This window comes from Schistocerca cancellata, chromosome 7 (genome assembly GCF_023864275.1).
Source record: "Schistocerca cancellata isolate TAMUIC-IGC-003103 chromosome 7, iqSchCanc2.1, whole genome shotgun sequence".
NCBI lineage: Eukaryota > Metazoa > Arthropoda > Insecta > Orthoptera > Acrididae > Schistocerca > Schistocerca cancellata.
The window spans coordinates 307047513-307069157 of record NC_064632.1 but is presented as its reverse complement, the minus strand read 5'-3'; the positions used below and the strand labels follow the sequence as shown (position 1 = coordinate 307069157).

At 42.0% G+C, this 21645-nt stretch overlaps 1 protein-coding gene across 1 annotated transcript in view; it reads left to right on the top strand.

The window, feature by feature from the left end:
- The first annotated feature begins 14443 nt into the window (after positions 1 to 14443).
- The window catches only part of LOC126092472 (multidrug resistance-associated protein 1-like), a 409434-nt gene continuing 402232 nt past the window's right edge, over positions 14444 to 21645 (top strand). Inside the window, exon 1 of the mRNA XM_049908086.1 lies at positions 14444 to 14466. The gene's annotated coding sequence lies outside the window, so the exon portion shown is untranslated. The remainder of the gene's footprint in view (positions 14467 to 21645) is intronic.

The window sequence follows — 21645 nt, the reverse complement described above, 5'->3', positions numbered from 1 at the left end:
CAGAAGAAATGAAAACTGTGATACAGACTGCCTTACTCTACACTTTCCAGTTACAATGACATGAGATTACACCTCTTACATAGAAAAAACATGCACAGAATTTAAGAAATACACTACTGAGAAAGAACAGAGAAAGCTAAATATTAAGCTGGTGCGTTTTGAACAGAAGAGATCGTTGAGCCATATTCGGAGTGCATTTTCATTTGGAAAGGAAGTTAACTGAAGTTCGTTCAGTAGAGCATGGAATAGATGAAAATCTGAGGACACAAGAACAGATGAATAAGGTGGGTGCAGAATGACTTTACAACCCAAATCCTGTGTAGTGTTTTATTCCAGTCCGTAGTACATTAAACAGTCGCTGTTTCGCCATATGCATAGTACGGTATTATCTTTTGTGGATGAGTGCACGTCTTTGTACAGGGAGTTTCTGCTTTGTTTGGACTTAACTAATCCATTCTTTTCCTTGAGTTAGCATAAAGACACCATTTCTTGTCACCCGTAATGATACAGGATAGGAATGGCTGGTGCTGTTCATGAGCCAGTTAAGCAGAGACGCATATGGCCATCCCCTGATTTTTGTGGTTTTGGCTTAGAGCATGTGGTTCCCATACACCCGAGTTTTGAAATTTCCCCATTGCATGCAAATGTTGTACGGTGATGGAATTATCAGTTCAACATATTCGCCGTTCTCGTGTATGTATAGTGACATGCATGACCAGTTCATCATATTCGTCAGTTGTGTACAGTGACGTGTATCGTTGTGGATCAGTACGTTGAAATGATATCCATCATACCCCGAAGGTCTTCCTGAACGTAGAGTGTCACTAATGTAAATCTTCCTTAAAACGAGAAATCCGTTTTCTTGTTATGACCTGTCCAATGGCATTATCGCCATACAAATCGCAAATGTTTCTAGCTGCCTCCACTGTTGTCACCATCTACTGAACTTAAGTAGAAGAAGACATGGGAAACATTCAGGTTTCTCCAATTGGGACTCCATTTTCTAGCATACACTCACTATCTCCTAATGACAATATGTAAACTCACATAGGAACAGTGAACTACAAATAAAAAATGACAATCAATAAATAAATCAATAGCAACAGGAATACCAATAAGCAAAACAAAAATTCTACAAACTTCAGCGCCCACCTAATTTTCTGCTCCGTAGGTATGTACCCAGCGTCAGTTGGAGATTGATTGGATTACTAGGCTGAAACGAACTGTTCCTAGATCTTCAAAACAAACAAACGATTACCTAGTGTGCCACAGACTGCCTGAATTTGCACGCAGTTACAAAACGCAAGATTAATCCACTTAAATTCTAAAACATGCACAAAATGTAAAAAATACAGAAAAAACTTAATATGTAACTTGCCACTCAAACGTAAATTAATGGCAGTAAAAGGGGACAGTGTGAGAGAGAGACAAACATAGATACCGGAAGTGAGAGGGACATGTTGAATATGAAGTCTTAACCACGAAGCGAGCCTGGGTAAAAGGATTTAGAACAGGGGTGCTCAAGAATTCGGCTCGCGAACTGTATCCTGTCACAATTGCGTTAGTGCTCAGCTTAGCTGCACATTTCGCCCACCACCAAGGCATGCTGCCACAGCTTAAGGAGGGGAGGAATGGGGGAAACAGAACGCGCCACGTTTAATAGCAACGCAGTCGCACTGCATATAATTTGTCCTCCTTCACATTTCTCAACATCATAGATCACAAATAAAACTAATTTTCAATATTATTTAATTATTTTTGGCATGCTGAAGACAATTTTTCTCTGGCAAAAACTGTCAGCAGATTTAGATGCAGACAATTTCACAGATTTTCGCACTCAGGTTCCAAAGTAATCGAGTCTTATTTAGTTTCAAAATCGAAAAAAGGTCTTTCTCAACAAACGTATCGATTGAAATATTACAGCACTTTTGTGACCTCATTATGGAGACTTGGAACTCTACCTGAGGAAAGTAATGTAGATGTCCTAATAGTTTTAACGTAAAAAGAATTGTCATTAAAACTGAAATTACCTTGCAGGTCAATCAGTTACGTCTGCACATGGACAGGGGCGCTTTCAACTGATAAGGGAAATGGGCTCGAAAACAGTGTCCTCAAAACGTTTAGGAAGCTATCCTTGTAATTCTTTCAAGGTCACAATGAATGCTTCTAACCTCGCATTTTCTTTAACGGCATGAACTTGGGGATCTGGACTGTGTTTGTCAGAACACGTCCTTATATAAAGCGATTCTCTTTTTTTAAATGGGTCCCTATCAAATCGAAAGAATTTGTTTCTCACCCTAAAATGCCTTACTGTGAGCAGTGGGCAATCAGCTTCACTCAAAACGCTAGTTCCGCAGTCCATTCTGGATGATCTAATTTTATTTCCAGTTCTACTGTTTCCCTCATAAATTCAACAATAATGAGCTTTAAAACGAAAAATCGTTCCGGGCGTGCCCCTTTCCTTGACACAACATACTTTACGATAATGTATATAAAGTCTCGTTCTGTTCCATCGAAAACTGTTGCAACTGATACTAGAATAATGCGTGCGACTTCAGGTATTTTACTATTCATATCCCCAATTTCTTCACATGGTGCATGTCTGCAAATATAGCACAGATGCACAGAACAATGAATTCCATCTGTCGACCGTTGTAATTTTTTGCTCTTTCATTGTCAACTAAATCTTTAAATTCTCTCTACATGGTATTGTAATGTCGTTTCATAGCAGATTTGCAGTCTATTGACAATTCTCATCCCTCTCTTCTGTCTTTCCCATTCATTTTTAATGTTGCGACGATAGATTACTAGACTGCTGCTTCTCGTGCAGACAGCCACGGGTCCTGTGAACGTTATTCATACCACGAACAAATAGCGAAGGATAAAATGCACTGACACCACGATTCTTGCGAACTGGAGAGAGTGGTGCCGACCGAAAAATGCCGCGCCCCGGTACTAAAGGAAATGTCACTCTGTACCGGATATTTCCGAAAAGAACCGAGCAAAGCCGAGGCAGGCCGAGCATTGGCCAGCACACGCGTTCGGGACGCCAATGGAAGGCCGTGGTGTAAAATGTTCCGTGGTAGAAGCGCGAATATGTTTGCATGACAATAAGTTTGGTGAGGAAGGTGGAATGAGGGCTGAGCCAGCTGGTTCCCGACATTTCTGTTAGTCTTTTAAAGAGGAACATATTCGTCCGTTTTGTGCTCCTACAGGAGCATTTTCCGCTGATGTTTTTAAATTTGTATTTAAATTTTCAGAGTGGTTCGTTCTCCTTGAATATCTATAAATTTTTACTTTAAGAGCTTATTTCACGCGGGCCTAGCGAAAGGAAACAAAACTGCTCAATCAAGAGACGCAACTAGGCAACCACATTGCGTTACATCACGTACGATTCATCAAATTGCTTGAGAATTTCGAGTGATCAGCGGTCGATTTGCCTACACACGTGCAGTCTGGTCGCAGATCGCGAGACCTTGCGACTGAACGCTGCGAACTGTTGTTCGGGAGGGGGGGGGGGGGGGGGGGGGGGGCTTGTGGGTAGCGGTAAATGACGTGGCTCGCGGGGCACGGTCATTGACTCCGCCTCGTACTGAAAAAGAAAAGATTCTTTCATCAGCATCCGCCAAGGAGGCGGCGAAAAAAGAGACCATACGTTTCTGATCGCCTTGATCGATTCAGTGTTCAAGATCTAAAAAGTTCAGATAGATATCAATGAAGTTCTTAGGGATTCATCTGTCGAATGGGTCCACACGTTACGCTCAACCAGCTTTTTGTTCTATTTCTGATACCGTCGTCGAAACAAACGTAAAAGCGAACTTTAAATATACGCATTAAATTTGATAGCACCGACCGGTTAACACTTTCCCCTCGACAATACTTGTTGAAAAAAGTTGTACACTTTGAACGTTTATCAAGCTTTTTGTCATTGGGGATGAAGGACGAGCGTGGCTGCACTAGGAAGAGGAAGGAAATCGGTTTTGGTCTGTTAAAAAAATACTTCTCGGCATTCAGTACAAGTGATTTATGTAAATTGCAGGAAACCTAAGCGAGAAAGGCGAGACCGGTCAGTGTCCGCAGCTCGTGGTCTTGCGGTAGCGTTCTCGCTTTGCGGGCACGGGGTCCCGGCTTCGATTCCCGGCGGGGTCAGGGATTTTCTCTTCCTCGAGATGACTGGGTGTTGTATGTCGTTCATCATCATTTCATCATTATTGACGCGTAAGTCGCCGAAGTGGCGTCAATTAAAAAGAACTTGTAAAACGGCGTCGCAGGTTCGAATCCTGCCTCGGGCATGGATGTGTGTGATATCCTTAGGTTAGTTAGGTTTAAGTAGTTCTAAGTTCTAGGGGACTTATGACCACAGCAGTTGAGCCCCATAGTGCTCAGAGCCATTTTTTTGTAAAACGGCGGCCGATCTGCCCTGTACGGGGCTTCCCGGCCAACACTGCCATTCATCTCGTCAGTGTCGTGAAGAGGGAGAGGAAGTCGCGCTGCTTCGACTATTAACGTGTCCGTTGACGTTATGATACAGTCGTCCGGAACATCTTCACAGATGTAATTGTTTGAGCGTGGCGAAATCCTGGAGAACGTTACCTAACTCCATGCATAATGCCAACAGTTAAGTACAGAAGAGGTGCTGTCATTCTATAGGGGTGTTTTACGTGCTTAGAGTATGGTTCTCTTATCGCACTTACGACAACGCTAAGTGCGGAAGCAAATGAACCCATTTTACACCATTTTGTAGCGTGTACTTGAAGGTTGTTTTGAAAGTTCTGAGATTCAGTCTGATGATGGCAGTGGCCGGAACCACGTTATAAATAAACAAATATACTAAGCAATCTAAACGGCTTTATTCACAAAACAAATCTTAAGCAACATCTGGTGTGCCCCAAGTGTCCTCTAATGTTGTCGATAGATAAATCGTTTGTATCATCTAGACCCAACACCACAGTCAGATTGTTCCCCGAAAATAGTGTCGACTGCAGCAAAGTATCTTCGTTTAGACGATCATTAGAAACGCAGATGGACTTGTATAAAACCTCCACTTCGCGTCATGCGTGACAGCTGTCTTTAAATGTAGAGAAATACAAGATAAGGGCTAATACAAAGTTGTAGAAAGGTGAAAGGAAGTCTGAGACCTCTTTGTAGGAGTTGTGGGAAAGGTGGTATATCTCTGCCGTGCGGGATTAGCCGCGCTGTCTAACGCACTGCAGTCATGGACTGTGCGGCTGGTCCCGGAGGAGGTTCGAGTCCTCCCTCGGGCATGGGTGTTTGTGTTTGTCCTTAGGATAATTTAGGTTAAGTAGTGAGTAAGCTTAGGGACTGATGACCTTAGCAGTTAAGTCCCATAAGATTTCACACACATTTGAACCCATTTTTTTGATACATCTCTAATGCAAATCGTACGCAACATCCTAGTCTGACTAATTCCTGATGACCGCACCAGCTTCTGGAGTTCTCGTGAAGTAATTTGTCTTCTGCTTTTCAATTTCCTCCTCACTTCTAACGAGATGTCAGTGAAAAACGTCAACTGTGGTACGTGCAAAGTTTTGAAATAATGCTAAGGACTGTTGCAGCTGTAGTTCAGTGTTAAGTGCACTGCCTCCACGCAGTTCACGGTTACGCACAAATTCTGGCACCTATATTATTCTTTTCGTATGCCGTGTTGCTTACTTCATAAAACAAAATGCGTCCACCGTGCAAGCTAATCATTCTACATCTGAAAGATCGTGTCTGTTCAAATTTCGCGCCAGTCGCAAAAGATGCAGATCAGGGTTTGCTTTAAATACGCGCTGTAAAACCAACCGATTTGTATATATATATATATATATATATATATATATATATATATATATATATATATATATATATATATATATAAGTACAATATAACTTCTGCACAATTTCAGTTGTGTGTGTGTGTGTGTGTGTGTGTGTGTGTGTAAGAACAACCTAACTTCTGCACCATTTCAGTGCAGTAATGTGTTCATTGTAAATAAGTATTGTAGTAGTTGTATTACATGTTTATTACCTTATAAATAAATAAAAGCCGGCCGCGGTGGTCTAGCGGTTCTAGGCGCTCTGTCCGGAACCGCGCGACTGCTACGGTCGCAGGTTCGAATCCTGCCTCGGGCATGGATGTGTGTGCTGTCCTTAGGTTAGTTAGGTTTAAGTAGTTCTAAGTTCTAGGGGACTGATGACCACAGATGTTAAGTCCCATAGTGCTCAGAGCCATTTGAACCAAATAAATAAAAACCTTTCTTATTTTAAATTCAGTGCATTAGTATTTGTAAAATGACTCTTTCATATAGTGTTCATTAAAAAATGACGATCATTCCACTTGGGACCTGTGGAATGGTACATTAGCTTATTTGTTTTAGTTGTAAATATTTGTCATGTATTGTCGTTTTTGAAACCTGGAGGACCTCCTCACTACGGAGCAATTGGAATGAAAGTAAATCTAATCTAATCTAAGCTGAAACTTAACACCTCACTGCGTTTGAACGAGCTCGTGTAATAGGGCTACGGAAAACTGGATGCTCCAACTTGGCGGGAATGTAGCGACTGTACATGATTGCTGGCATGGAGAGTCACGAGAATGTAGGGGTGCAAGAAAACTGGTCTCCGGATGGCCATGTGGCACTATCGAGACGAAAGACCACCATGCTCCGCGTATGGTTCTGGCGAATTGTACTACATCCGCAGCAACAATCGGAGCAGCAGTTCGCACCACAATGAACTTTTACAGAACGGTCACTTCAATGACACCTCCGGACTAGCGTGCATTCCACCGACCCCACACGTTTGCGACTTCTGTGGTGTCAGGCGGGGGCTCATTGTAAGACAGGGTGGAGGTCTGTTGCGTTTTCTGATCAATACTTCTTCTGCCTCGGTGCCAGTGATGTCCATGTGTTGGTTATTAGGCCAGTTGAGGGTCTGCAACCAATATGTCTTCGTGCTGGACACGCTGGACCTACACCTGGAGCTATGGTGTGACGTACGATTTCGCATGACAGCAAGAGCACACTCTTGGTCATCCCACACACCCTGACTTTCATACCCTACTGGCCATTAAAATTTCTACACAAAGAAGAAATGCAGATGATAAACCGGTATTCATTGGACAAATATATTATACTAGAACTGACATGGGATCACATTTCCACGCAATTTGGGTGCATAGATCCTGAGAAATCAGTACCCAGAACAACCACCTCTGGCCGTAATAACGGCCTTGATACGCCTGGGCATTGAGTCAAAGAGAGCTTGGATGGCGTGTACAGGTACAGCTGCCCATGCAGCTTCAACACAATACCACAGTTCATCAAGAGTAGTGACTGGCGTATTGTGACGAGCCAGTTGCTCGGCCACCATTGACCAAACGTTTTCAGTTGGTGAGAGATCTGGAGAATGTGCTAACCAGGGCAACAGTCGAACATTTTCTGCATCCAGAAAGGCCCGTACAGGACCTGCAACATGCGGTCGTGCATTATCCTGGTGAGATGTAGGGTTTCGCAGGAATCGAATGGAGGGTAGAGCCACAGGTCTAAAATGTAAGTTCACTATGCAAAGTGCCGTCAGTGCGAACAAGAGCTGACCGAGACTTGTAACCAATGGCACCCCATACCATCACGCCGGGTGATACGCCAGTATGGCGATGACGAATACACGCTTCCAATGTGCGTTCACCGCGATGCCGCCAAACACGGATTCGACCATCATGATGCTGTAAACAGAACCTGGCTTCATCCGAAAAAATGACGTTTTGCCATTCGTGCACCCAGGTTCGTCGTCGAGCACGCCAGGCGCTCCTGTCTGTAATGCAGCGTTAAGGGTAACCGCAGCCATGGTCTCCGAGCTGTCAGTCCATGCTGCTCCAACCATGCAGATGGTTGTTGTCTTGCAAACGTCCCCATCTGTTGACTCAGGGATCGAGACGTGGTTGCACGATCCGTTACAGCCGTGCGGGTAAGATGCCTGTCATCTCGACTGCTAGTGATACGAGGCCGTTGGGATCCAGCACGGCGTTCCGTATTAGCCTCCTGAACCCACCGATTCAATATTCTGCTAACAGTCATTGGACCTGGACCAACGCGAGCAGCAATGTCACGATACGATAAACCGCAATCGCGATAGGCTACAATCCGACCTTTATCAAAGTCAGAAACGTGATGGTACGCATTTCTCCTACTTACACGACGCATCACAACGACGTTTCACCAGGCAACGCCGGTCAACTGCTGTTTGTGTATGAGAAATCGGCTGGAAACTTTCCTCATGTCAGGACGTTGTAGGTGCCGCCACCGGTGCCAACCTTGTGTGAATGCTCTGAAAAGCTAATCATTTGCATATCGCAGCATCTTCTTCCTGTCGGTTAAATTTCTCGTCTGTAGTACGTCATCTTCGTGGTGTAGCAATTTTAATGGCCAATGGTGTACTCCTACGACAGTCTGGTGATTTGACTTATTGCGCTGCCATTCATGAACAGCAGCATCACAACGGGGGAGTGGTGGTGAGGGTGTTATCCAAATGATAACGCTAGCAGACTGTTGTAACCCAACATGCTATAGAGTGTCGAAATATTGCCGTGGCCTCCTCGTTTACCAGATCTGTTTGTAAATCGAGCGTGACAGCTTCAACGTCATCTGGAAATAGCGTTAACCGTCTCTGTTTTGTCCGACCAAGTGTTACAGGCATGGAACGACATCCCAGAACCTGACATACGGTACATGTGCAGTACAATGAATGCACATTTGCATGCTTACTTCCCAAATTCTTGCGTTTACATCTGTTATTACTTTATCAGCATTTCACACTTGCAATTGTTTATCTCGCGCTTTCATTTACCTGTGAATGTGGAATGTTAATCACATAAGTATGTACCTCGACAAATGTAATCCCGAAATTTCAGTACCCTACATTAATTCTTTTTTTGATGTTGCAATTTATTCCGTCAGTGTAATACTGCATTCTGTGTGCCGATTATTAGCGTCTATTACCGTTTGACAGCTGGAGAGACACTAGCGGTAAGAAAGCAGAGACATGCATCGAAGGCATAATGTTTATTTTTTAATTAATCTCTACTCAGTTGACGAAATAGTTATGTTTTTGAGATCGGTGCGCTATTAAATTACTAAGAGACACGAATTATTGTGAAATACATGTAAACGCATAACTAATGAGGAAGTATTGAATAGGATTGGGGAGAAGAGAAGTTTGTGGCATAACTTGACTAGAAGAAGGGATCGGTTGGTAGGACATGTGTTGAGGCATCAAGGGATCACCAACTTGGTATTGGAGGGCAGCGTAGAGGGTAAAAATCGTAGAGGGAGACCAAGAGATGAATACACTAAGCAGATTCAGAAGGATGTAGGTTGCAGTAGGTACTGAGAGATGAAGAAGCTTGCACAGAATAGAGTAGCTTGGAGAGCTGCATCAAACCAGTCTCAGGACTGAAAAGACCGCAACAACAACATGTAAAAACTGCCATGTCACGCTGATTAAATGACATAAGCTGTAACTTATTCGTGAAGAAATACTTTCGAATATGTGTATATTTGCAACTGAATTTGAATATAAACACACATTTCACTGGGAAGCATATAGTTCTTTTATTGTCTATTGTTATTATCATAGGCACTATCCTTGGCATTTAAATTTTTTTATGGATTGTAATTCCTCTTAAAGTTCACTCAACTTTCTAGTACACTAATACTTTTGTAAATCTAATTACTTTTATTTCAAAAGCGAATGTGTTGAAAGATTCTTGGCGTTTGTGGCTCACGTTTAGCAACAATTGCGGAGCTGGTTTCTTCTGTGTTGGAAAACAGTTTTATTCCTTTTTACGATGTTATCACGCCTGTGGTTTTCTTTTAAGCTACAGTTTAGTTGCTAATTAGGTATGCTAAATAACGTAGGTATTACATTCCATATAGGTTTCCTACTTTCCACATTCAGTGATTTGGCTGAAGATGTAGGGCAGAAAACTCTTCTTTGTTGGGAAGATATACAACGTTATTCTGCAAAAGGGTGAGGTTTTGTGGTGTTTAATAGCAATTTTTTGTTACTAAAGAAAAACGACATTATTCAGTAAATGCCTGAACTTTACAAGAGAATCATAGATAAACAGTCCCGTAATGTACTGTTTCGTATCTCCCAAAGTCCTTAGGAAACTAATTAATGACAAATGTGGTGTCATTATTTAGTTATTGTCGATTTGTATCGCTCTACATACACTCCCTATTGTAAAAAGCTACGTTACGAACCAATACAAACGTTAGTATTCGCACTCATCCGATATCGTGCTCATAAGGGTCGCTTGCTGGCCGCTTGTGGCGTTGCTATCGCTGTGTGTAACAGAAACGAGAAGCAGTGTCGCGACTGTTACGTTAGACTCTGATAGAAACTGTAGTAAAATAATCCAAGAATTTGGTGTAAAGTCTACATTAACATACCTAATTCAGGAGAAACTTATAGATTTAGTATCTAAAGTGAAATTTATAGGAGAAATATCTCAGCCCTTCAAAATGAACACAAGACTACGGCAAGATGATGGCCCTTCTCCAGCTTTTTAATAGGGTTCTAGAAAAAGCAGTGAGATTTGCAGTGAAGGAATGAATGAATATAACAATTCATCAATAAGGTTGGGGAGAGGAAGCAAAAAATATTGGAATGAACTATCTCGACTTTGGAGACGACTATGCTGTACTTTATAAAATGTAGCCTGTGCCGTAATAGAAATTTGGCCAGGTGCGAATAGTACCTGCGCTCTGAGGGTTCCGTACAAACTTAATTGTGTGTGAAGACAGTTCAAAAAATAGCTCTGAGCACTATGGGACTTAACATCTATGGTCATCAGTCCCCTAGAACTTAGAACTACTTAAACCTAACTAACCTAAGGACATCACACAACACCCAGTCATCACGAGGCAGAGAAAATCCCTGACCCCGCCGTGTGAGGACAGTTCATCCATCCTGGGAATCAAGAACCTTGACGATTTTTGCGTTTTACGGACATTGATACTCGTAAGGTAGCGGTCCCAGGAACTCTTAAGACTTTGGAGAAAGCTTGAAGTTCGTAGTCTGATAACAAATGAAAGACTTTTTTTGATATAACTGCAAATTAACAATTTTCTGATTTTTTCTCTCTTTTACTGTGAAATCTTAGTTATTTCTAAATATCATGAGTCAATGTTAACTCTACAGGGTGTTACAAAAAGGTACGGCCAAACTCTCAGGAAACATTCCTCGCATACAAATAAAGAAAAGATGTTATGTGGACATGTGTCCGGAAACGCTTAGTTTCCATGTTAGAGCTCATTTTAGTTTCGTCAGTATGTACTGTACTTCCTCGATTCACCGCCAGTTGGCGCAATTGAAGGAAGTTAATGTTGACTTCGGTGCTTGTGTTCACACGCGACTAATTGATCTACAGCACTAGCATCAAGCACATCAGTACGTAGCATCAACAGGTTAGTGTTCATCACGAACGTGGTTTTGCAGTCAGTGCAATGTTTACAAATGCGGAGTTGGCAGATGCCCATTTGATGTATGGATTAGCACGGGGCAATAGCCGTGGCGCGGTACGTTTGTATCGAGACAGATTTCCAGAACGAAGGTGTCCCGACAGGAAGACGTTCGAAGCAATTGATCGGCGTCTTAGGGAGCACGGAACATTCCAACCTATGACTCGCGACTGGGGAAGACCTAGAACGACGAGGACACCTGCAATGGACGAGGCAATTCTTCGTGCAGTTGACGATAACCCTAACGTCAGCGTCAAAGAAGTTGCTGCTGTATAAGGTAACGTTGACCACGTCACTGTATGGAGAGTGCTACGGGAGAACCAGTTGTTTCCGTACCATGTACAGCGTGTGCAGGCACTATTAGCAGCTGATTGGCCTCCACGGGTACACTTCTGCGAATGGTTCATCCAACAATGTGTCAATCCTCATTTCAGTGCAAATGTTCTGTTTACGGATGAGGCTTTACTCCAACGTGATCAAATTGTAAATTTTCACAATCAACATGTGTGGGCTGACGAGAATCCGCACGCAATTGTGCAATCACGTCATCAACACAGATTTTCTGTGAACGTTTGGGCAGGCATTGTTGGTGATGTCTTGATTGGGCCCCATGTTCTTCCACCTACGCTCAATGGAGCACGTTATCATGATTTCATACGGGATGCTCTACCTGTGCTGCTAGAGCATGTGCCTTTACAAGTACGACACAACATGTGGTTCATGCACGATGGAGCTCCTGCACATTTCAGTCGAAGTTTTCGTACGCTTCTCAACAACAGATTCGGTGACCGATGGATTGGTAGAGGCGGACCAATTCCATGGCCTCCACGCTCTCCTGACCTCAACCCTCTTGACTTTCATTTATGGGGCATTTGAAAGCTCTTGTCTACGCAACCCCGGTACCGAATGTAGAGACTCTTCGTGCTCGTATTGTGGACGGCTGTGATACAATACGCCATTCTCCAGGACTGCATCAGCGCATCAGGGATTCCATACGACGGAGGGTGGATGCATGTATCCTCGCTAACGGAGGACATTTTGAACATTTCCTGTAACAAAGTGTTTGAAGTCACGCTGGTACGTTCTGTTGCTGTGTGTTTCCATTCCATGATTAATGTGATTTGAAGAGAAGTAATGAAATGAGCTCTAACATGGAAAGTAAGCGTTTCCGGACACGTGTCCACATAACATATTTTCTTTCTTTGTGTTTGAGGAATGTTTCCTGAAAATTTGGCCGTACCTTTTTGTAACACCCTGTATAGGTTTTGATGGGTGAGTTTGCGAGTAACAAAATATGTGACATAAATGGCCGTATATTTTGATTGCATTGATTCGACGTACCCGCCAAGGGACTATAAACCTAACTATATGACAAATTTCAACTTCATAGTTTTATCCATTCCCAAGAAAAATGTGTCTAACAGAATGACCGATAGACAGATGGCATGTGATAAAATTATACTTTTTTAGGATGACATAATTACAAATTAACGATTTCCGGATTGTTGCCCTCACTTTCCCTACGAAAGCTTGCTGCTTGGAAACCTCATGATTCTAGATCATCGAGAAGTATCATATAGGTTTTAATAAGTGAGCCTCGGAGTATCAAAATGTATGACATAAATGGCCGTATTTTTTGACTGCATTGTCTTAGTCGGACAAACACAGCCATACAGACGAACGGACAACGAAGTGCTGGAACCCTAAAATTAACCTTTTACAGAAAATAGCGACTAGGCATAATAGCAAAATTCGATTGAATACAGAGACGCATGCTACAATGGTAATAGGTCGATGTAGCCCATGGGAAAATGGTGTAAAGATGGTTGGGGATTGGGCCGGCCGCGGTGACCGAGCGGTTCTAGGCGCTTCAGTCCGGAACCGCGCGACTGCTACGGTCGCAGGTTCGAATCCTGCCCTGGGCATGGATGTGTGTGATGTCCTTAGGTTAGTTAGGTTTAAGTAGTTCTAAGTTCTAGGGGACTGATGACCTCAGATATTAAGTCCTATAGTGCTCAGAGCCATTTGAACCATGGTTGAGGAACATAAATGACAATCTCTGGAAGAAAGACGAGTCTGATCCCGCGATGACACTGTAAGTAGGCTGTTTATGTTTTCTTTATGTAAGTAGGCTGTTTATGTTTTCTTATTGGCAACGTTACGTAGCGCTCTATATGAAAATCACTGGCTGTGCTGTGTGCAGTCTGTTGCTAGTTTGCATTGTTGTCTGCCATTGTAGTGTTGGGCAGCGGCAGCTGGATGTGAACAGCGCGTAGCGTTGCGCAGTTGGAGGTGAGCCGCCAGCAGTGGTGGATGTGGGGAGAGAGATGGCGGAGTTTTGAAATTCGTAAAAATGGATGTCATGAACTGCTGTATATATTATGACTTTTGATGACTATTAGGGTAAATACAGTGTTTGTTCTCTATTAAAATCTTTCATTTGCTAACTATGTCTATCAGTAGTTAGTGCCTTCAGTAGTTTGAATCTTTTATTTAGCTGCCAGTAGTGGCGCTCGCTGTATTGCAGTAGTTCGAGTAACCAAGATTTTTGTGAGGTAAGTGATTTGTGAAAGGTATAGGTTAATGTTAGTCAGGGCCATTATTTTGTAGGGATTATTGAAAGTCAGATTGCGTTGCGCTAAAAATATTGTGTGTCAGTTTAAGCGTAGTCTTGTATAAATTTTTCTAAGGGGACGTTTGAACACTGTGATACTGTTCTGTCAGTACGATCGTTTACCTCGCCCACTGAATAGTGAGCGCTCACATCCACAGAACAGAATTTTTGACTCCGAAAGTCATGTGATTGCAGTGCGGCGGTTGGTCCGTTAGCGCGTTGCCCATTTGACTCATCGCATCGTTAGTGCAGCGTCACTGCTGGAGCAGTCTGTCCGCAGTAGCGGGTGTGACGCGCGCTGGGGCAGAAAGTGGTTACGTCGCTGCGGTGAGTCGCCGCCATACAGCATGCCTTAGCTCTAATTGTGACGTCTCCTGAGCAGACTTACACGGAATAACGGCCCAGACCGGCGATATGTTTGCTTTTGAAACAGTTTTCCTAGGCGAAACTAATTTGAAATACACTTACGGGGAATAAAATTGCAACACCAAACAATAATTAATGCAGAGTAATGAAGCGCGAGATAAGCCATCGCAAATGTGAAATGCTGGTACAGTAATAACCGGTGTAAACGTCATAATGTTAAATGCAAGCATACAAACGTGCGTGATTTGTGTTGTACAGGTGCCGGATATCAGTTTGTGGGATGAAGTTCCATGCCTGTTGCGCTTGGTACGTCAATACTGGGACCATTAATGCCGTTTCTGGATGATGCTGCAGTTGTCATCCGGTGATATTCCATTTGTGTTCGACTGGAGCCAGATGTAGTGATCGAACAAACCAAGGCAACATCGCGTCGACACTCTATAGAGTAGTCGTTCTCAAAGTGTGCGCCAGGGCGCACTGGTGCGTCCTGGAACATTTACGGGCGCGCTCCGTAATATTTTAGGAAAACATATGACCAAGTATAAAAGAAGATACAGCTACTCAATGTTATCCATTTCACGATAGGTATAATACGGAACGAGTGCTTAAGTTTTGTCGAATAGTTCAGTTTGGTTAAGAAAATAAGGTGGCTTACTCTCCTTGTAGTGTCGACATTATTCGGAACGTTTCATGCCGACTGTCTTCTCTCTTCCATTGTTGCTAATCTTAGCATCTAATAGTAGCGGCAATTTGGGAACTGGGAAAAAGTATTTAAAAATAACGAATGAGTGATGATAAAGCCATTGCTGGCCCATCCTTCATTTCTCGGTGGTGTAAGTGTAAGGATTTCTAAGAAAAGTGTAATTCACAGTGGCCCGAGAAAAATAATTATTCGGATGGCAGAATGCTGCGGTCTGGAGAAACAGAATGGTCAGATAATTATCAAATTGCATGAATCATAACAACATGCTGTGGTGGAAGTGATCAATTCATTTAATAATAAATGTAACTGTATTTATAAATGTAACACTTTATCCATGGTAAAGTTTGGTGTGGCCAACACAGTAACTTATTTGATGTGCTGTAAAAAACTTGCAGTCCAAGACTGCAACCATGGACTGCAAGTTTCTTATAACACAATGCTTCATTATCATTCATAATTAATAAGTGCCTCAAATGCCATTTTCTTCAACTCCTTACACTAGAACTGCATTACAACAGCATTACCACAACTGCACAATTTTTGATAGAAATAATGCGCTTTTAGCGAACCCTTTTTACTTTTGTGTGTAAAATAGAACTATCTTAGTCGCTGGTCGGTGCCGGGCGCACAGGCATCCGTGGATGTCTAGTGCTGGTCGTGAAATTTTCCTAACCATCCCCCCTTCGCCATGTAGGCGCCGAACAAATTATTTTCGAACGCCTCATTCCGCGTATTCTTTCCGTAACCGAACGGTACGACACTTGTGTCGCTCTTCAAGTTTGTAAATAAACATTGAGTTAATCCACAGTGTTCAAATGGCTCTGAGCACTATGGGACTTAACATCTGAGGTCATCAGTCCCCTAGAACTTAGAACTACTTAAACCTAACTTAAGGACATCACACACATCCATGCCCGAGGCAGGATTCGAACCTGCGACCGTAGCGAATCCACAGTGTTGTCAAACGTTAATGGATTTCTGGTCAGATCCAAACGTTTAGAATCGGGAGAAAACAGTAAAAAACTATTTGGCGACTGGCGGATTTTTCCGACGGAAATACTTACGGATATTATTTGATCGTGTCGTGCTTTTGTTTCGCAGTTGATCCACCTGTGCACGTTTTTCTTTTACGATGGTAGCCACGCTGAAATTGAGTCTTGTGCGCTATGCATGTGATCCAGTGGTGGATACAGAAAAACCTCAAGGAGGGGGCGCTAAGGATGTCTTTACCTTTAGCGTAATAAAAAGTAATCAAGTCACATGCAAAGTTTAAGGATGTTTTATTTAAACTGATTATACACATATGCAAGACAATGACATCTTATGATATAAAGAAGTTACAATTGTGGTTCTCTTCCTTACATGATGAATTCTATGCGCCATTCTTCCAAGCAAATTGGTTAATTACATCGTCAGTAGGACAATCAATGTTACTTGATAGAAGTTCGTCACTTACATTTCTTTTCGCATGTGGTGTAGGTCCAGGAGATTCTCTCAAAATATTGTGATTAGGACAACGCCCACCTTGTGAATTAGGCACTGCTTCTATCTGCTATTAACAGAGCGAAGCCATTAAGTCGATCCTCCCTCATTGTCGACCTCAGCCATGTCTTTGCACGCCGCAATGTTGGAAAACTTCTTTCTACTGTAGCAATAGGGGCAGGTAGGCAAGCAAATATTCTGCGTAGGTATGTGCCAGACAGAAACGTATAAAATACTATGGGACGGAAGCGCGTGCTACATAGGAAAGTACAACTACTCGATAATTCGATTCAGTCGAGTCGTGTGACGAAAGAAACGAACGAATAGCGTGCGGGTTGACTGGTGGGTGCGGCCACCACCACCTAAAGAGAAGGCCGCGGCGCGCTCTTGTGACGTCACGCAAAGCGGGCCAGGGTTGGCTTGGCGCTACGCTTAAAGAAACGAGACGCACGGCCTGCAAATCTTTGTCAAACGGTTTTACAGAACCTATTCCGTAAAAAATAATTAATTTCTGAAATACTTTTAGCTTTATATGGCAGCTTCATGATGAAGTGCCAATCATTTCGATAATGGTCATAACTATTGTGGTATTTCACAGATAAGTATCAAATTTGAGAACGTTGCCATCAAAAATAGGGGTCGCTATGAATTTGTGTTTGATGCATATTACACATTCTATTGCTGAATATGAAATACAGATGAGGATTTGAAATTTTCGTAAAACTTTGGATCAATATCTGCTTCCAATCTCGAAAAAATTGAGCATCTGCAGCAACTTCACTTCCGATCGCAACGCGCGGGAATGAAATATTCATAACGCCTGTCATATCTCGTAAACCGCTGGAGATAACGAAACGAGATCTTGGCAAATGATACCACGCAAAGAGGAGAGTACTTTGCCGAATGGTTAAAATAAGTAACTTTATCAATCGCGATATAGCAGAAACTATAATTCTTTTTTACCGGTAATGTAATTGCATAAGACTTATCAATAGCCAGTGACAACGTACGAGTGCGGGATGTAAATAATATTGCGATATACATGATAAAACAAGGTACATTTGTGGAAAATGCACTGTGATAAAGTACATTCTTTCTGGACCAGACAACTATTATTTACACTCACTTGAAAAATTCTGCACTAATACAGTGTATAATATTAAATTCCTCTGCCTTTAGTATCCTAAATAAATATTGTGTAGCTGTTTATAGAGCTCCCTCAGGAAAGCTGAGTACATTCCCCAAGCAAACAATCACTTTTAACTCACCTCACAAAAACAATTATGCGTTGTTATTGTAATGTAAATTTTCTTTCTTGTAAAAATATGGCAGATTTTGAGCATAAGTCAACAGTTAAAATCTACAAACCTTCAGCAGACATTTGCAACAGTTGGAATGAGACAATGTGTCAAGCTAAAAACGTCAATAATAAATTTAACCTATTTCTAGATTAATTTGTTCCATTGTTTGACACATCGAAAAATAAAACAGATATGCTTCATACAGAGAGATCGCTTTTTAAACATGAAAACAGCAGTTTCAACATTCGTTAGCACTCATGCTAACTAATGCGAGAGTGAAAAACAACACCCACTCACAAATAGAGAATAAAACGTATCGGTAATGCGTAACAAAATACGAACTGCAGAGAAATTTAAACACGAATAAAAAGTAACACGAGCCACAAATTTATATTTCGTTTTCAAAATCAAAATAAAGCCACTTGATAACGAATACTGGGCCTATTTACTGCGAACTTTTGCTCACAATTTTAGTCAAATGTATCCAAAATGCAAGATATTCCACCAGAAAAATTTAATAATTGTACTAGGTATATAGTTTCTACATACCTTCGTGTGCTCAGTGAGTTGGAAATTGTCCCGATGAATCGCTGAAAGACATTTCCAACGCAGATTCGTATCGTTCGGAAAGGAAAACAACATTACTTTCGGTCGAGTTCCGTAATTCCCACGACACCTTGGCACACAACACTTGTAAACCATGTTCACAGTAGCTTCACTACACGTAAACACTGTAATCGGTAGTTTTAAGCACGAATATAGCACTCGATCCAGCAAACGTGTAGATAAACAAACGCTTCGAAACAAAACATGGTGGCCCGCTTGGAGTGACGTCACGGCCTGCTATGAATTTCGCGCCGCGGCCTTGTCTCTAGGTGGTGATGGTGCGGCGCAGGTGGCTATGCGGGTGGCCTGAAGGGTGGGGGGGGGGGGGGCGGCGGTGCGCCCCCCCCCCTCCCACATGTATCCGCCACTGATGTTATCACATCTTGTCCATAGAACTCGGAAGGTTTCGTGTCGTTCCCAACGATTGAGAGCCTATTCCACCTAACTCCGAGTGGCGCTGCAACAGCACGTAGGAAGTAAACTGTGTATTATTATTACTGACCATTATGTCCTGTTTAGGTACCACGACAGCGTATCAAAAATTTACAAATAACATCCGAACCAGTTACTTTTTAATAATATTTTATTGCAAATGCAGGCCTTTCTGTTGTCAGTAAAATATTATTGAAAAGAGAAAGTGGGAGGGGAAATTATTTATGAGAGCTGCTTATTGTTTGACCTAGAGCTGTCCGTAACTAAAAGAATTTCATTTCATGTTCTTTGGTACAGATGAACATGAAATGAACATGATCGTTATTGTCCACGAAGCCTTGCTACTTCTGAGCGTCATTTCCACTGCAGTTCAGTGATAGAACGGATTCATGACGTAAGCTTCAAGCAAGGGTGACGGAACTAGGAAAATTATCGTTGGCTGCACTGTTAACACTCGGACAGATTTTGCCTGCCCCTCGAACGTCCATAGACCCCTACCATTTAAAAAAAAAAGTTTTCTGAACTATAATTTCGAAATTTTAAGCATTTATTACATTGTAAAGTTTACAAGATTTATAGCCATTTCAGATACAGAGTTGTGAATGAAAAGAACAGAAACAAATTATATTATTTATTGACATATAAAAAAAATTACTGAACCTGGTAACACCCAAACAAGTGTAAGCAAGTGACAGGCTTTTCTTTGTTCTAAATCCGTAATAAAATTGAACTTTGCATGTGTACAGGAATTTCAGCTACTTCATTGCTTTACACGATTGACATATTGTATTCAGTTCCCTTTGTACATTTTCCACAAACCATCTTCTTACAAATACAGCGCTTGGAAATAGCTTTATTCCATTTGCAGCATTTGAGAACTTGACATTAACGGCGCTTCTGTGGCATTTCGTCTTCATCTTCATTTTGATTCTTTTCATACTTCTCTGTGGTCATACGAGGAAAGCGGCTCTTCACACACTCAGAGCATAGTTCATTTGCAAGCTGCTGAATAAAATGTCTTCTTTTGATCTTGTTCCCAGTAACAGCCCTAAATATTACATATGCATTTATTCCTGCTAGGTCAAGGATATTGTCGAAGGAATGCACTGGCCATCTTCTCGAGGAAGCCTTGACTGAATATTGCCTCGCCATTTTGTCTACTATGTCAACACAAAATTTTGTTTCGTTGTAATAACATACAGTTTGTGTTTTTTTTTTCATTTGTATTTATGGCAACACTAGGATGAAGGGAAGACATATTACTATCACACTTTTTGCTTTCTTCCCATGGGAGACTGTCAAGGAAATATCATCAGGTTTTAAAACTTTTGTGGAATATGGAGGACTCTTCAAGGACTTTCGAGCATGTGGTATTTCTCTTCTTGCTCTATTTACTGTTCCTACAATGGAAGTTGGTTTTTCTTTCAATTTTTTGGCTAGTTTGAGTGAAGTGAAGTAATTGTCTGTAGTGACATTTCTGCTTTTGCCCAGAAATGGTTCGCCGGCCGCTGTGACCAAGCTGTTCTAGGCGCTTCAGTCCGGAACTGCGCTGCTGCTAAGGTCGGAGGTTCGAATCCTGCCTCGGGCATGAATGTGTGTGTGATGTCCTTAGGTTAGTTGGGTTTAAGTAGTTCTAAGTCCAGGGGACTGATGACCTCAAATGTTAAGTCCCGTAGTGCTTAGAGCCATTTGAACCCAGAAATGGTTCCATAACATACATCACTACATAATCTGAAACCCTTTCGTCTTGGGATCGTGCAGTATCCTTACCAAAACAAGGGAAAATATTGAGTATATACTTGCTTTCGATATCTACAGCTAACCTGTATTTTTGCCCATACTTGTCAGGCTTTGAAGCAATGAATTGTGTGATGGGCTCCTAGTTTCACTTGGGAAGTGCTGCTCGTCTATTGTTACGTCACTTCCAGGTTTGTAACACATTGAACAGTTTTCTATGAATTTGTTCCAGACAGTAGAAACCAATGCAAACTTATCATTCTGTAATCGTACAGAGCGTGTAGGCTTCTCGTCGAACCTCAGGAATCTCATAATCTCACAGAATCTATTTCTACTCATAGTTTCCACAAAAAAGGTAGACTCCAGGACTCTGACCATAAGCTGTGAAGGTCTGTACTTTGGCAACCAGTCACACCACGAACATAAATAATTGCAATAAATGCTTCTAGTTCTTCTGTGGTCATTGACCAGTTGTCATTTCCTAGTACTCTGTATGCCACTGTTATAGTACATTTCAAGATACGTTTTATTATATAACTGTCTATGAACAAGTGCCAAGCACTTGATAAAAGTTCATAACTTAGATTTCTTTTCGCATGTGGTGTAGGTCCAGGAGATTCTCTCAAAATATTGTGATTAGGAAGACGCCCACCTTGTGAATTAGGCACTGCTTCTATCTAGACTGTTCCATCAGGAGCAACTTCTTTATGTCTTTCATCAGACGATGAAGAATCAGTCACTTATTCTACACTCAGAGGAACGGGATTATCTCCTCTCCTGTTACATGGTTGGTTCAAATGGCTCTGAGCACTGTGCGACTTAACTTCTGAGGCCATCAGTCGCCTAGAACTTAGAACTAATTAAACCTAACTAACCTAA